Below are 15,618 nucleotides of genomic sequence, written 5' to 3' on the forward strand. Positions count from 1 at the left end.
ATTTTGTCTGCCTTTTTCTGCCATGATACTCCTTTTTAATAAGAAAAAAAAATAAAACAAAATAAAAGCATCTGCAAAAAAAATTTAACTCAAATTTAACCAGGTGCCAGAGCCCAATAAATTTTTAACAGCTGAAAATTTTTTATTAACCTCAATAGTGTCAAAAATTTTACATGCTGTTAACTATTTAACACAATTCACATATTGAAAAAGCTAATTATTGAATCCGACCTTTTAGACTGCTCATATAAACGGGGTATTTATACATATCGCTGACTAAGAAAAATATACATAAACACAAGGCTGGTTCAAAAAAATCGATTTTTTTTTTGATTTTATACACCGATAGATTGCCAGACATCTCTAGAATATACTCACCAAATATGAAGTCTTTGTATTAACGGAAAGGTCCTTCGCTTCGCAATTTTCCATTTTTTATATTATCCTTCTACTAAAAAAAATCATGTTTTTATAAATCGGCTTTTTAGCAGGTTTCTTTACATATTCTTGTAGGAAATTTACAAAAAAGGCCTTTGACACCATTTTCGTTTATCTAACCGTTTAAAAGATATTTGACGTCCAAAGATCTTGATTTTGTAAAAAATTAAATTTAATTAAAAAATTAATTTTAATTCAAAAATTAATTAAATTATTAAACCCTATAAACCCTATAAAGCCCTATAATTCTCAGCAAGCGATATTAAAAAAAAAAATGTTAGTGGGAGATAAAACCAGACTAAAAGTTCCGTAGAACTGTCGGCTTTTCTAGGGTGGGCCATTGATTTTCTAGGGTGGGCCTGGCCCACCCAGGACCCCCCCTTCCTACGCGCATGTGTGGACAGTCTCGGACTGGGTTCAGTTCTATGATATATAGAACCAATAGAACTATTCCCAACAAAAACTTTATTTTCCTTACATTCCGAAGCTGATATCTTTCGACTTAAGTCTCGGAATTAGTTTAGATTTAAAGATTTGAGTTCATAAATCAACAGGCCAATGCATTCAGGTACAAAAATTGCCTTACCAAAAAAAAAAAAAAAATAAATTTTAAGAAATTTCCTCCAAGCCCATCGAGAGAGACAACAAAACAAAGGTCTCTTTAAGCTGTATTTTCTAACTGAATTTTTCCTGATTTAAATATACTTTATTTAAATAAACAGGCTTTTTTTTACAACCTTATTTCTCGTGAGGCCCTGCCATCCGTTCGGGGCCCCATACAGATGAGGAAGTTAGTTTTGGCAAATTTAATACCGATTAAGAAAGTTTCCCGAAGGTAATTCAAAAATTTTGTAAAAAAAAAAAACAGTGTAATAGGTAGTTTCCGACCGAAGCTTCAGCTTCGGCCATTTTAGGCCGCAATTTTGGCCGAAGCCGAAGAATCTGTTTATTATATCGAGCATCGTATGTATGTACTAGGCGACGGAAAAAAATTCAATTTTTGAAATTTTTGAATACCAAAAAAAAAGATTGCAATCTTTTCTTCGGCAGGTATTCAAAAATTTAAAAGCGTATGTGTGCCATCATAAATAAATAAATAAAAAATATTATTTTTATTCAATTGGAAAGGAGAATTCTTGACCTTAGGCTTCTGCCGAAGATTTTCTTTCGGCTTAGGCTTCGGCTGAAAATCGACCTTCGGTCGGACACTAGTAATAGGTTAGGTTTGGGTATTTCGTACCATAGAAGACATGGTTTTTATGTGACGAAACAGTTTTTTATTTAAACCAATGGAATATTAAAGTAAAATATTCGAAGAATATAATGTAAAATTTTTATGGACGTGTGTCGAAAAAAAGTAGACTTTGTTGCTTAATCATATGAAATGAAGAAATCAAAATTCATTCGTTAAACAAACCGATTTATTTGTTGTTGTAAAATAAAAATTTAATAACAAATTTGAAATAATGAGGCGCACCGACTTTGAAAATGTGAATTGTGGGGAAAACGTTTGGAAGATTTGAGCACTGGTATAAAACGTTCATTAGTGAAGATTTTAATATTCTTCAAAGTATTAACGTTATAAATGTTTCTCGAAATCTGCCTGACAAGACAGCCTTAAGTTAATAAACTACGCAATGATGTGGAAGCAGATATTTTCGAGTAAAGTCCAGAAATAAGTTTTGGTTAATAGAGATATTAAATCACAGTGTACAGGCGACAGGCCAAAAAATATACAAATTTTTTTTTTAAAGATTTTCGAAAATTATCCAATTGTCTTAAAACTAGAAATTTTCAAAAATGTTCTCCAAATCCATCAAATGAGAGATGAGACATTAAATGAAAGGACCCTTTTAGACTCTATTCATAACTGAAACCCAGAATTTTGACGGAGTTCTAGTTGCTGAATAATTTGTAATCGAAATAGGTATGTATACCGAAAAAAAAAACAAATATCAATTCAACATTTTTTAAATATCAAATTAACATTTTTTAAATATCAGCCAAATATGCTCTATAAAATGTGTTTTATGATATTTAAAATGTTAAAACAACATTTTTATTATCAGGATGATATTTAAATGACACATTTTGGAAATTTTTTTTGATATTTTATTATCATTTTTTCATATCAATTTCTCATTCCAAATTATTGAAAAATATTAAATACAAAATTCTTAATGTGTACTAATTTAAAGGCGCTTTTTGTTTTTTCGAAGTAAAATGTATGATTTACTGAGAAAATTTGATGGGCACTAAGATTTTACTTCACATAGTTTGGTAGAAAATAACAAAACAATTATATCACCTATAATAGAAAAAATAGTATCACCATTATTTTGTAAAGAATATTCCCTTTCAGTAATGTTTTGAAAAAAGAAAGAAAATTCTTAAAATAATAAAAATAATAAAAATGAAAAGGAAAGAAATAGGTTTCATTATAATAAATTATAATAAACTAAAACGTAAAATCTAGTCAACATTGACATTTTAATTGTCAAAGTGAAATTTTCACTATCCACTTAAACATAAAAAAATGTCAAAATGATATTTTAATTGTCAAAGTGAAATTTTCACTATTTGACCTAAAATTAAAAAATGTCAAAATGATATGATAAAATATCAAAATTGATATTTTAATTGTTGGACGACTTTTGTCACTGAAAAATGTTAATTTGATAGCTGTTATTATCAATTTTTTTTTTCGGTGTATTTTTTTTCTTCCTTCATTCTGAAGCAGATATTTTCGGATCAAAGTCTAGAAACAAGTTTTAGTGTACAGATATGAGATCATAGTGAACAGGCAAATGCATTCATCTAAAAAAAATTACAAAATTGTTTTTTTTTAAGATTTTCGAAAATTTTGCAAGGGGTAAAAAGGATTTTTCAAAAATTTTCTCCAAATCCATCGAATGAGACATCAAAAGCAAGGACTCTTTAGACTCTATTCATTACTGAAACCCAAAAGTTTGTAGAAGTTCGGGTTGAATGCAAATATTACCTATACTTATAAATCCATTTTGTGGTTTTAACAAAAAAACATCCAAAATGGAAAATTCATTCAATTAGTTCAGTTTTTGTGTACAACGTCTCTGGAAATACTTTATCGTTAAATTAGAATCACAAAATAATTAGTGTAAGAAATAAGTTGAAATTTTAAACCCGACTGCTCTAAAATCATGTTTTAAAAAGTAGGTCTGGTAGATTCATATAAAATAAATATTATATTAGGTGAACATTTCATTTTTTCCTTCGAATTATCTAGTAGAATTGGGCTTTTAAATAATTCTTCTGAGGTAACTTCAAATTTTTCATTTAGTTCCTTCATTTTTGAATCAATACAATTTTTTCGTTATTTCGATTAGATATGGTCGAAATGGTTCTAAATTCTGTCTCGTACTTCGTTAATAACGATACTTTATACATATAAAACAGATCCCAATGTGACAAAAAAAATCTACATGCACTTTGACCTTTTATCCAAAAGTCGTGTTATGGAGTTTTATATAAGGATAAACCTTATACACACATTTGCTAAGAGTACCAAGAACATGTATATGTTTGTATGTTTCCTCTTTTTAAGAGAAAACTTCTATATTTTCCCAACTCTATACTGCTTCTATAAGCTAATAGTCTAAAAGCATTTCGACAACACACCAGGTTATTTTAACCAACGAACTAACAAACATAGCAAATGTTTTGCTTCTTTTCCGGGAAGTTCCAGGAAGATTCCTGAAATACAAAAGCAACAATGGCCAAAATTGTTCTACTATCCTTTTCGTCTATATGAAGTAGGTAAGGTATTATGGTGATGGTCCCAGAAAGGAAAATGGCTGCTCAAATATTTTTGTTCTTATAGTTAAAGTATGTTTGCATATGTGCTACATTGTGTATATGTGTTTGTGGGTGTATGATGTGCATGTGTCTGTTTACATTTAAACAAAAACGTTGAGTGTGTATGTCATCTGGTTAAGGTGTGAATTGAATAACAGTATGCTAGAAGATAATGCATCACAAACGTTAAATGGATTTACTATCCAACCTTGTTCCCGGAGTATAATAGAAATAGAAAGCTTATCCCTTTTCCACATATAAGCGCCAGTGTTTTGACTATAACAATTTAAAACTTGTCTAATAATGATGCCAATAAAGATATACAACAGAAATGTGTGAAAGTTAAGCTCTGTAACGATGCATTCATGCATAATAATGTCATAATTGGTTGGTTGTTTAATGTATTCAAGATTAAGAGCGTTATGGATTTGACAATATGCTAAATCCATCAATGTGTATTAATTAAGCGAAACTTAAACGTAAATTGCTGTGTTGTTTTTTTTTCCTTATACAATGATGAATGTGAAGAACTCAAATAAACATTGAAAACAGTAAAAATGTTATATGATATTAAAGGTGTCACTGCTTATAAGTAAATCTGCTTTTTTTTTTGGAACTTCACTGCTCTTTTTCGGAAAATGTTGTCGGCTTTTTAAAATTGCACTGCTTTTTTGTGAGCATTCTGTTCTTCGTAACAAATGATTTGATAACCGGTGGAAGAAAATGTAGATAAAAGTTTACTATGTTTTTAATCTTATTTCGAATTAGGAAGAAATTGCTTAACTGCTATTAAAGGAGTTTTTAAATAGCAGCTATTAATAACTGCTATTTTTATATGCTGCTCATTGCTATCACTGTTCTTTGAAAATCGCTTTTTAACACACCCCTAATTTCGACCAACTATTGCCGTCAAATTGCAAATTAAATCCCAAGATTTATGTCTAAGGACACTTTGACATTTTTTTTCTGTTTCTTTCAAAAGTAGGTATTTCCTTCTGGTCCACAAAGTTACTAATATATCCTTGTACTCACTGTAACCAAGAATGTCCCTACATGTTACCTCTAACCCCATTACAAACTAAGTAAATGTGAATAAATCCATCCAAAAGGTAGCTACTGGCTAACTTCCAGAAATGTGTTTGTACATTGTTCAGGTTAGTTCAATTTTGGTTGGCTGTGGCAATAGCGGTGTTGGACAACAACGACAACGTCCACGATGAAATATATTAAATCCTTTCAAGAAGGATAGGATATTTGGTTTTAGAATAAGGGCAGTAACAAAAAAACACAAAACCTGGATGGTGGTTTAGGTATGAATACGAGTATGTTTAAATTTCATTACCAGATGAGGTATTTTCATGTTTTAAGCCGCTTTGTGAGCCAAAAAATGTTTGACCAATCATCCACACACAAACATTATAAAGGTACAAGTATAAAAGTAGCAGCTGTAAAAAAGTTTTAATTTTGTGGTGTTTGTCTAGGATAATGTTGGGACGTGTGAAAGTGTCCTTAAGTTTGGATTAAACTTGACTTCAAAATAAAATATATAAATATTTAACTTGTTAGGCCAGAACGATAAAGAGATTAGATATAGGAATTAGAATATTTTGGTTGATTTAGGTTTTGACAGGTGTCAAATGGTGGGTTAGCTTGTTATTTTATTCTTTAGAGATAGAATAAATTGAATAGTTTCATGGTTTTCAGTAGTCATACATAAACTCTTTCTGTGCATTGAAGGATGTGAATTTTGTATACTTACAAGTTTTCATACAAACTACTTATTAAGACAGTAATGAACTATTTTTTTTTTCAATACTTTGTCAAATTATAATTAAAAAAAAATATAAGTCCAAAAAATAAATCCCTGCTTCTTATTGATTTTTACTTTTAAAAGGCCACCATTTTAAAGATGGTTAAAAAGCCTATAACTAGAGGAAAAACGAGTCCCTTGCAATGATATCTTACTTGTCAAATGATGATTTTTTTATTTAAAAATTTTTTTGTTGTATTTCATTTTACTTACTGAATCGAAATACATACATTACATTCGAAACAAATTGTTCCAACAAAACTTTAAAAACTCTTGTAATAATAAAATCTTTAAAAAAATAGCGTGAAATTACCCCAAAAATGTGAAAAATTAAAATATCTAAAAAAATAGAGCTCCTAGAAAGCAATGAATGTGATTTTTAGGTTAACTGACCCCAAATACATTGAGTTTAATATAAATTTTTCTGGAAAATTTTAATAAACGCTCAAAATAAGAAAAACTTAAAAATTAGTATGAATATTTCGCCAAATATGAAAAATTTAATATTTCAAAAACTAGAGCTGCTAGAAAAAAACTAATATTATTTTTGAGCTTAATGTATCCAAATCTATAAAATTTGATATAAATCTTTCTGGAAAATTTTAAAATGTTGAAAATTGTTGGCCAGTGTTATCTTTTTAGATCCTCAGTAACGATCTTTAGACAGAACTTGCAAACAACTAAAACGTCAAACCATTTAATAGACTTGGGTAATAAATGAATCGTTTATTTCAGAAACAGCATAAGTCCATGAGCACTAACTTTTCAGGAGCAACAAAAAACTGTTTTTTATGTTAAAACTCCACAGCACTTCAAATTTAGAGTATGACGGGTTATAATCTAGCTGAAGACGCATTTAAAAACCTTAAAAATAGAAACCGTTTTTCAAGTCTTAGCGGGTTTTTAAGCCTTTAAAGTCGCTGGACTTATGTCGTTCCTGAAATAAACGAATTTTTGTTGGTAAAACTTTTGTTTTCATCTAGCTATAGTTTTTGAACCATGCTTCTGATTTTAATGAATAAAATAGCAGTAGATAGAGTAAATCTTTACCTCTTCATTGATGTATAATTTTAAAGCTTGCGTGTCATGATGGCTGCCAAAATAATTAAAAACTGGTACAATTTCATATATTCAACAGTAAAAAACGCTACCACCGCGAGAAATCTAGCTATAACTTTTGAACCCTGAGTTCAATTTTAATGAATTTGATAGATATAGATAGAGTAATTCCTTACCTTTTTATTGATGTAAAACAAAAGGGTGTGCGTGTCGAGATTGCTGCCAAAATAAACTTAAAACTGGTAAAAAGTCATGTATTTAGCAGTCAAAAATGTTGTTACCGGTTGAAATATTTCCATATATTTTGAACCCTTTTCTTTTAGTTTTCGTATTTTGGGGGGCCTGACATACTTAATTTTTTTCAGAAGATGTATAACCATACATAAATGAGAAATCTCAAAAAAAATTTTTTTTTGGAAAAATGGACTTATGCTGTTTCTGAAATAAACGATTCAAATGGTATTTTTCTTTCTGAGAAGTCTGAATTTTTTAATTTTTAGAGAATCCAGTAGATTCAATTAACAAGTATTATGAAAAGAACTGAAGTTCATCTTACTTTAATATGGCTCCAAGTTTAATTTAATAATAGCCATGTAGTATCAAGATTTCTACCATGTTAATTGAATCATTTATTTTCAAAACATGATAAGTCCATCATTTTAAATTTTGCAGGAGAAGAAAAAAACGTTATATTTTCTTTTGATGTGTGTAGCAAAATTTATAAAAAATGTATTCTGTAGAACTTTTGCCTAGGTACAAAATACCGTTTCGTTTTTAATTTTTGGAGCGATAGTTCAAAAGATACAAAATAAAATCGCTTTTGGACTTATCATACTTTGAAAATAAACGGATGTGAAATTACTTTTAAAATGGGTACACAATTTCATCTCCAGTCTATCACAAAATTGTATTAGAGATTAAAATATAATGTCCGGAGTGCTTCTTTAACTTTAAAGAAGCTTTAAAATTAAGATTTTCAGCCAGTAGCTTAATATAGCTTTTACACATAAAAAAGCTGTTGTTTATTTTCATTAGATGATAAGTCCGGGACTTATCCTGTTTTTGATACTAAAAAAATATTTCGCTTAGCTGTAAAATCGGATATAGATGGAGTAGATACTTCATTATTTTGAAGATAGACGTGGTTATCCCTAGAGTAACAATTTAGTAAAAAAAACGAATTTTGAAAAAAAGTGGACTTATCATGTTTTGAAAATAAATGATTCAATTACAAGTGAGCATTAACAGTGTCAAGCCTGGAATTCATTTTACAAATAAAATAGTAAGATCAGCAAGACTTATTGATATCTAACTTGATAATCATGTTACTTCAACATGATCAGAAGTTTAATTTTTCAATTGTCACGTAGATTACACAATTTCACCATGTAAATCACAGTTGAGCATTAACATGGTGTGCCATTGTGCCTATCCCGTCATACATTTTAATAAGAATCTAGTAGGTTTAAACAGACTTATAAGGGTTTACTTGTAATATCTGGTATTGTACACTAGGATATGTCAGTTCACAAGTTTAGAGATTCATCTAGGCTGTCGGCTCTCAAAATGATTTGCAAAATACATCGTTTATTTCTATTTCATTACAAATACATCGACAAAATTTTTGTTTTGGATCTAGCATCTTCCTGATGAACGACCATTCTGTCATGCTTTGACAAAATGCATTTGAAAGTATAGGTGACTTATACTATTAGTTCAAATGCTCAAAGTAAATTCAGTTATGATTTCCATTTACTTCCAAAGAAATTATCTACCTATGTAAAAAAAAAAAAAAAAAACGAAAATGTTGTCATTACCTTACTCTTTAAAAGTTTTAAAAAATTGCTGAGGCTATACTTTTTCTACTCCAAAATAGACAAAATCCAGATTTTTCAAAAAAAATATTACGAATTAAAATGATGAAATAACTACTAGAGGGCATTTGTACTACTGGACAAGATAACTCTGTAAAATTACATTCCAAATACACACAGAGCTTTGATTAAATTAAAAAGAGTTATAACTCATTTTCTACCTACGCAAAAAGGAATACAAAAAAGAAAAAAAATTATTTCATCTAACAAAGCATCAACTTAATTGAAATACCAGCCACTGCCTCAAGCTTAGTAACGAAACAAAAAAAAATGTTGGATACATTCTGACATTTTTCCCACGAATAGCTACTTTCTTTTTTCTACTCGTTTCTATTAATATTCATCCACGTATCTAGTCTTGAACACAAAACTGTTTGAACAAAAAAAAAAAAAATTATATAAGAGAGTTCAACAAGGATCTCATTATGATTTGAGTTGAAAAAAAAAATTAAAAAAAAAAACAAGTTGTATGAAGGTTTTGTTGGTTAAATTTTACAAGCGATACAATAGAGTTACATCTCACTAAAAATTAAATGTCAAAATCCCAAAATGAAGCTCAAAAAAAGTTTTAAGTATTAACAAACATTTTGGACCACCTGAGGACTTATTTTATTCAAATTTTGGGACATCTGTTAAAGATTCATTTCATCTTCCAATTTTATTTTAACAAAATTACTTAGAACTTCCATAATTGGGGTGACAACTTATTCTTTTTTGAAATGGTTATCCTTACCAAATTGATGTCAAACTATCTGTATTATCCTATCAAAGACCTTTCCTACCCATAAAACATACATTCATCCTTTTATACAAAAAAAAAAAACTTTTGAAATGTCAATCAAGTTCTTTGTCCATTTCAAAAGCCATATAAATTGCAACCTCATTCCTTCATAATTTGGATAATTAAATTAAATAGAAATTGTGTCATTTCAGGACATTAATTTAAAATTCCTCAAAAAAAAAAAAAAAAAGAAAAACAAACTTGCATGTCAAAGGCAGCAGCATAATATGGTTCTGCCTCAAGCTCAACTTTGCTTAACATCTTTTTCTTTCTATGAGAGAGATATGGTTAGTGTCAGTGTGTATAGGTACTTTTTTTTTGTACTAAGCCATGTGTCATTGCCAGTGACAACTAACTAACCTTGTGTCAGGATTTATTTAGAAGTAGACCCAAAAAACCTCATCCTTATTCGACAGCAAAAAAAAAAAAAAAAAGAAGAAGTACAAAATTCGTTTTCATTCCAATATTAATTTAAAGTTTTAATGAGTTTTCTCTGCTAAGCTCAAGGATTTGTATCACTTTAAAAGATTTAGATGTATGTATAGTAGGTACTATGGTATGCCAGCAGTCACATAAGGACACAACAAGCCACAGAGCAGCCAGCGTTGCTTCTGGGTTCACTTTGCAGGCTTCTCTAACAATTTTTTTTTTTTTTAGGTATTTCGCTGGTTTCTTTCTATTTCGCAACGAAAAAAAAAAAAAGATTGAAATACACAACAACAAGGACGAAAAGGATTTTATTTTTTGTTGTTTGTCCTTTTTTTTTGTGTAAAATAAATTCGGAATAAATAAAAAATATAAGCGACGGGACAGTGCATAAAGCTCATCAGCTAAGAGTAACTCGTCTCTGATTTGAATTATCCTCTGAAGGATCTAAATGGCGTGTACAGGATGGATAAAATCATTTAAGTGCTATCCTCAGCGGGATAATTCCCTTTTTCTTCTTCTTCAACTTTATCAACCGCAAGAAAAAAATCACCATTTTTTTGTAACAATTCATGGAATAATAGTATATTGGTTGCCATTTTTTTTACACTGCTTCTTTTGTATTGTAACTCTATTGTAGTTGTTGGTTGAGTTTGGTTTGGTTTGGTTTTGACTTGGCCTTACCGCAATAGTTTAATTCATTTTTAGTGAGTTTCATCATCAGAGCCAAAGCGAGGCTCATTCTATGCGAAAGTTGTCCTCTGTTCACTTAACTACAACCACCATCAACCATTCCAATGAAATAAAGGACGAAGTAGAGCGAAAAGCAAAAGCCACTTTCCGACGATAAACGTTAGCGTGCAAAAGTTGGTAGCTATTTTTTTTTTCTTCTTTTTCTAACAGCGGAAATGTATATCCTTGATACATAAAGTGCTTGTAAGGATTACCGAGGTATTACATTCTTATATATCCTTTGCAATTATTTTTAGGAAATTCCTTTTTTGCGAGAGCATCGCTTTGGCAATAATACAACAACAACAAACAATTATATACGTGACGGACGAATTGCCAAGGAAACGACAACAACGAGAGAGAGTTAAGCTAAATAATGCTAAGCAAAATGTGAAATTTTCCCTTGTTTGCCAAAATATATATAAAAAATGGTGACAGAAGATATCTTGTGCATATTCCCCACTTTATACACCAAAAGGAGACTTTTATCCTTTTTTTTTTTCTAGAGCGCGTAAGTAGAATACATTTTTTGTTCTGTGGTCTTGTCTAGGTTGTCTAGTTTTAAATTTGTGTGGTTTTTGTTAAAAGGAGCGAAAATGAAATTACCAGAGTAACTAAGGACTGTAAGTTAGTGTCAAACTATAAAGTCTGCCAGAAGTTGTTAATCCGAATTATGGGAATTTTACACTTCTTTATTGTCACACAGAGTTTAAAACTCTAAAGTTGCAAGTCCATGTCATCATATTACCGAGTTCTTTGCCATGATATGAATATTTATTGGACAAGGTAGACCATTTAAATGAAATTTTAAGGAAATAGTCCTGTAATCTATTTACCATGGTCATGCAGCTCATTATTCCACTTCTATCCGACATATGGTGAGCCTTACAAAGACTTCCCCTCTGAACTCGAAACTCGTTTCCATAGGAAACCTTAACGTGGCCAAAATTTCGTAATGGTGTACTTTATACCGATACATGACGCTTAGCCTCATTAGTTGAACACCTCATATTTGCTACTCCAAATTTGCGTTTTGAGAATGTAAGGTTAAGGGTTCCTGCTATTTAACTGAAAGGTAAAAGAAATGGCAGACAAAAAGAATTTTGCATTTCCAATTTTTCAACCTGATTAGTCACTTTGAGGTATTAAAATGGTACCTACCTGCACAATTTTATCAAATTTTCATTTTAACATTATAAACTTTAAAATTAACATTGCTCACTGTTAAATCAACGGTGATATCCGCCCTGATACAAAAGATTGATGTTATATTTACGAAAACTTCAAAAAATTACGCAATGATCATTTCAATGTTTAATTAACAAGGTATTCGGTTTAAAAATATAATGCCTGCTGCTGAATTTACAAGATCTTTTGCATATTGATTCTAGGTAGCATCTTAAAGCTTCACAGAGAACTGTTCAATTATATTATAAATACTTGCAATGCTACACAAACTTTGCCAAATGAAGTGAGAACCATATTAAAGTAACATGATTATCAGTTAAGTAACCACTTTACTATGTATATTTGAAAGAATATTTAATATATTCTACTTTCAAAGAATATTTGGTGGGATACAATCAGACGAAACGTAAAAGTTTTTTTTATATTATCTGCAATATTTCTCAAGGGCTAAAATTGGTAATTTAAAATTTCAACTGACCTTACTTCCATTTGGTAAGCAAAAAATCTGCAGTTTTCAATTTGTTTTATTACTTATTTTGCAACAGCAACCAACAAAAAATTCAAGAAAAAATTGCTCACATACGCCACAGTGACCGTTTTTTTTGACGTGATAACGTCTTATAAATCGATAAACCATGGCAGCCACCACAAAAAAGTGACGCCATTTTCTAACGTTACACTCTCGCACTTTCGCAGTGCGGCAAAAAATTTCAATTAAAAATTAAAAATAAACTATTAGAGATACAAACATCTTCTATAGCTTATTTGAAAGATAATAACTTGAAGCTTAATCCAAATGAAGGATTTTTAAAAATTCCGTCATTTAATAGGGTGTAAAACGGAAAGATGAAATTTGGGCTGAAATCTAAACGCAAAGTCGTAGAGAATTGATTTTGCTATAGATAGATGAGACTAATTTAAGAATAACTGCATTGAAGAAAAAAATTCCTAAAAATTTTTAAACTAAGCTATAACGTTTTGTTTGAATGTTGTACACGTGTTGGGGCTATGACAAAATGATGATTTTGGGTAGGAAAATTTTTTTTTGACAATTCTAAAGGTGCCAGGTGAAAGTTGAGGAAAAAAAAAGTAGGCGTCTGATACGGATTTTTTCCAACACTCTGCGTTTCGAAATATGAATTTTTGAAAAACACCTTGTTTTTTAGAGGTATTTTTGGGTAGTTTTTGATTTTGAGCTTTTTTTGGAGAATTCAGAAAATCTACAACTTATAGGACATGCCTTATGCATACATGTGCAAAAACTTGGAAACGTTAAAAAAGTTTTGATTGAATAACGGAAAAAACAAGTTTTTAAAAAACACGTTTTTTTACCGTTTTTTTACCGTTTTTTTTACCGTTTTTAACCGATTTTCATCGTTTTTTATTTTTATCTTTTTTTCTTTAATAGAAACAGGAATAAAGTATATGGAGTAATGATAGACCATGACTACGACTATATGTGTGCGAAGTTTCAATAATTTTCGTAAAGACAATTTTGAGATAACGGTAAAATAAAATCTTAGAATTCAACAGGTTATAACTTTTGACAAAGAGCAGATAGAAATTTTATTAAACTTTTATGAGCATTCTGACACAATTACCTTTCATTTGGTATATCACACATAACGGTAGACTAACTACAAGCTACACAATGTTAAATCAAGAAACTTCAAAAAAAACTTCAAAACCCCATTATAGATCTGTTGCCCCCCGAACAGCCACCAGTGTGGGAAGTACCGTAATCTCAGTCTGGAAATTCGACATGGTTGACTTTAAAAAACTCTAACTTCTCTTGTAGATATCTTTGAAATGAGATTGATACGTCATTTGAAAGGTGAAATAATAAGCTTTCACATGGTTTATATTTTTTATAGGTTGTCAAACAAAAAAATTGATTTAATAGCGTTTTTTTTTGCTTTTTTTAATAAAATTTGATCGAGTTCAAAAAATTCTAGCTCTTTTTGTAGATGTCTCATAAACCTGATCGATATATATATTTTGAGCTGAAGCAATAAGCTTTCGGGTGGTATAAAATTTATTATAGGTTGTTATATCAAAAAAATGAATTTTTGTTTGATGGAAATGATTTTTTCACTTTTTTTTCAAAAGAAAGGATTGTTTTTAATAATTTATTTAAATACTTTTTGCTCATTGTAAAAATTTAAAAAATGGTTTTGTTATTTAGAAAAATATTTGGCTTTTTAATGGTATAATTTTTTTTTGTAAGCTTTTAAAATAAAAAAATTAATATAATGAGAAAAGAAAAAAGGTATTTTTGTTTAGCTTTTCGTGTAAATTATGATTGTTTGAAATAAATAAACGCTTCAATTGACTCATTTTAAAAGCACACAACCTGTTTTCTTATGACGTTATCACGTAAAATCATCGTCCGTAAACCGGCTTTACAGACAACCTCTTTTTTTATTGAAGTTATACTTCTTATGGGAGGGTGGGTATGAAAATTTACTTTTTGACAAGAATGTCAAAGGGATTATGACGCGATCACCCTGGGTAGCAGGGCTGTCGTTTCACCTTTAGAGTAGGCAGTACTTTAGTATTTAAAAATGCAGTACGCCGCAGTACGGCAAACATAAAACACACAACACGTTGCAAGTTACATGTTTCATGTGGCAAGTTGCATGTGGCAAGTTGTATGTGGCAAGTTGCGTGTGGCAAGTTGCATGTGGCAAGTTGCGTGTGGCAAGTTGCATGTGGCAAGTTACATGTGGCAAGTTGCATGTGGTAATTTCCATGTGGCAAGTTGCCAGGGTTGCAAAAAGCCCCACATTTCAGCTCAGCTCACAGCTAAGCTCAAATTTGAGCTAGGTACCATAGCTTAGCTCATTTGAGCTGAGTTGAAAGTGAGCTGAGCTGAAAGTGAGCTCCCCAACTTCCAACGCCTATATCTCGGAATTTTGAAGAAAATGAAAAAAAATTTTTTGATGCCAAAAGGTAGCGGGGACTCTAACCTACATTTGGGTACAACTCTCATCCCTGTAGGTCCACGCGTTCTCAAACCGGGAGAGCTTAAAAGTAAAAAAAAAAAATAGGCACGATTCTGAAAAAATAGGCATGATGTGGCGGTTTAACATTTAAGGCGATTTTTTAAAAATCTGACAATGTGCAAAGCGTAGGCCCATGACACAAGCTATCATTTGGCATCACTCCCAAAAATTACTCTCAAGCGGTTTAGCTTCCAGGAGCGTTTAAAGATTCGGGGATTTTTCGAAAAAAAAATTTACCCCAACTTTCAAAACTGATTTTCTCGGAATTTTAAAAAAAGTCGAAAAACCGGATTATGCCACTATCGGGTAGCTGAGAATATAAGCTTTCATATGGCACCACTCCCCTGTCTCTAGATCAAAGCGTTCCAACGCCTATATCTCGGAATTTTGAAAAAAATGAAAAAAATTTGTTTGATGCCAAAAGGTAGCGGGGACTCTAACCTACATTTGGGTACAACTCTCATCCCTGTA

General features: G+C 30.5%; 1 protein-coding gene across 4 annotated transcripts in view; it reads right to left on the reverse strand.

Annotated features, from left to right (window-relative positions):
* The window catches only part of LOC129913863 (uncharacterized), a 420,354-nt gene that overhangs the window by 51,933 nt on the left and 352,803 nt on the right, over window positions 1-15,618 (reverse strand). The gene's annotated exons all lie outside the window — the stretch shown is intronic.

The sequence above is a fragment of the Episyrphus balteatus genome, chromosome 1 (genome assembly GCF_945859705.1).
Source record: "Episyrphus balteatus chromosome 1, idEpiBalt1.1, whole genome shotgun sequence".
NCBI lineage: Eukaryota > Metazoa > Arthropoda > Insecta > Diptera > Syrphidae > Episyrphus > Episyrphus balteatus.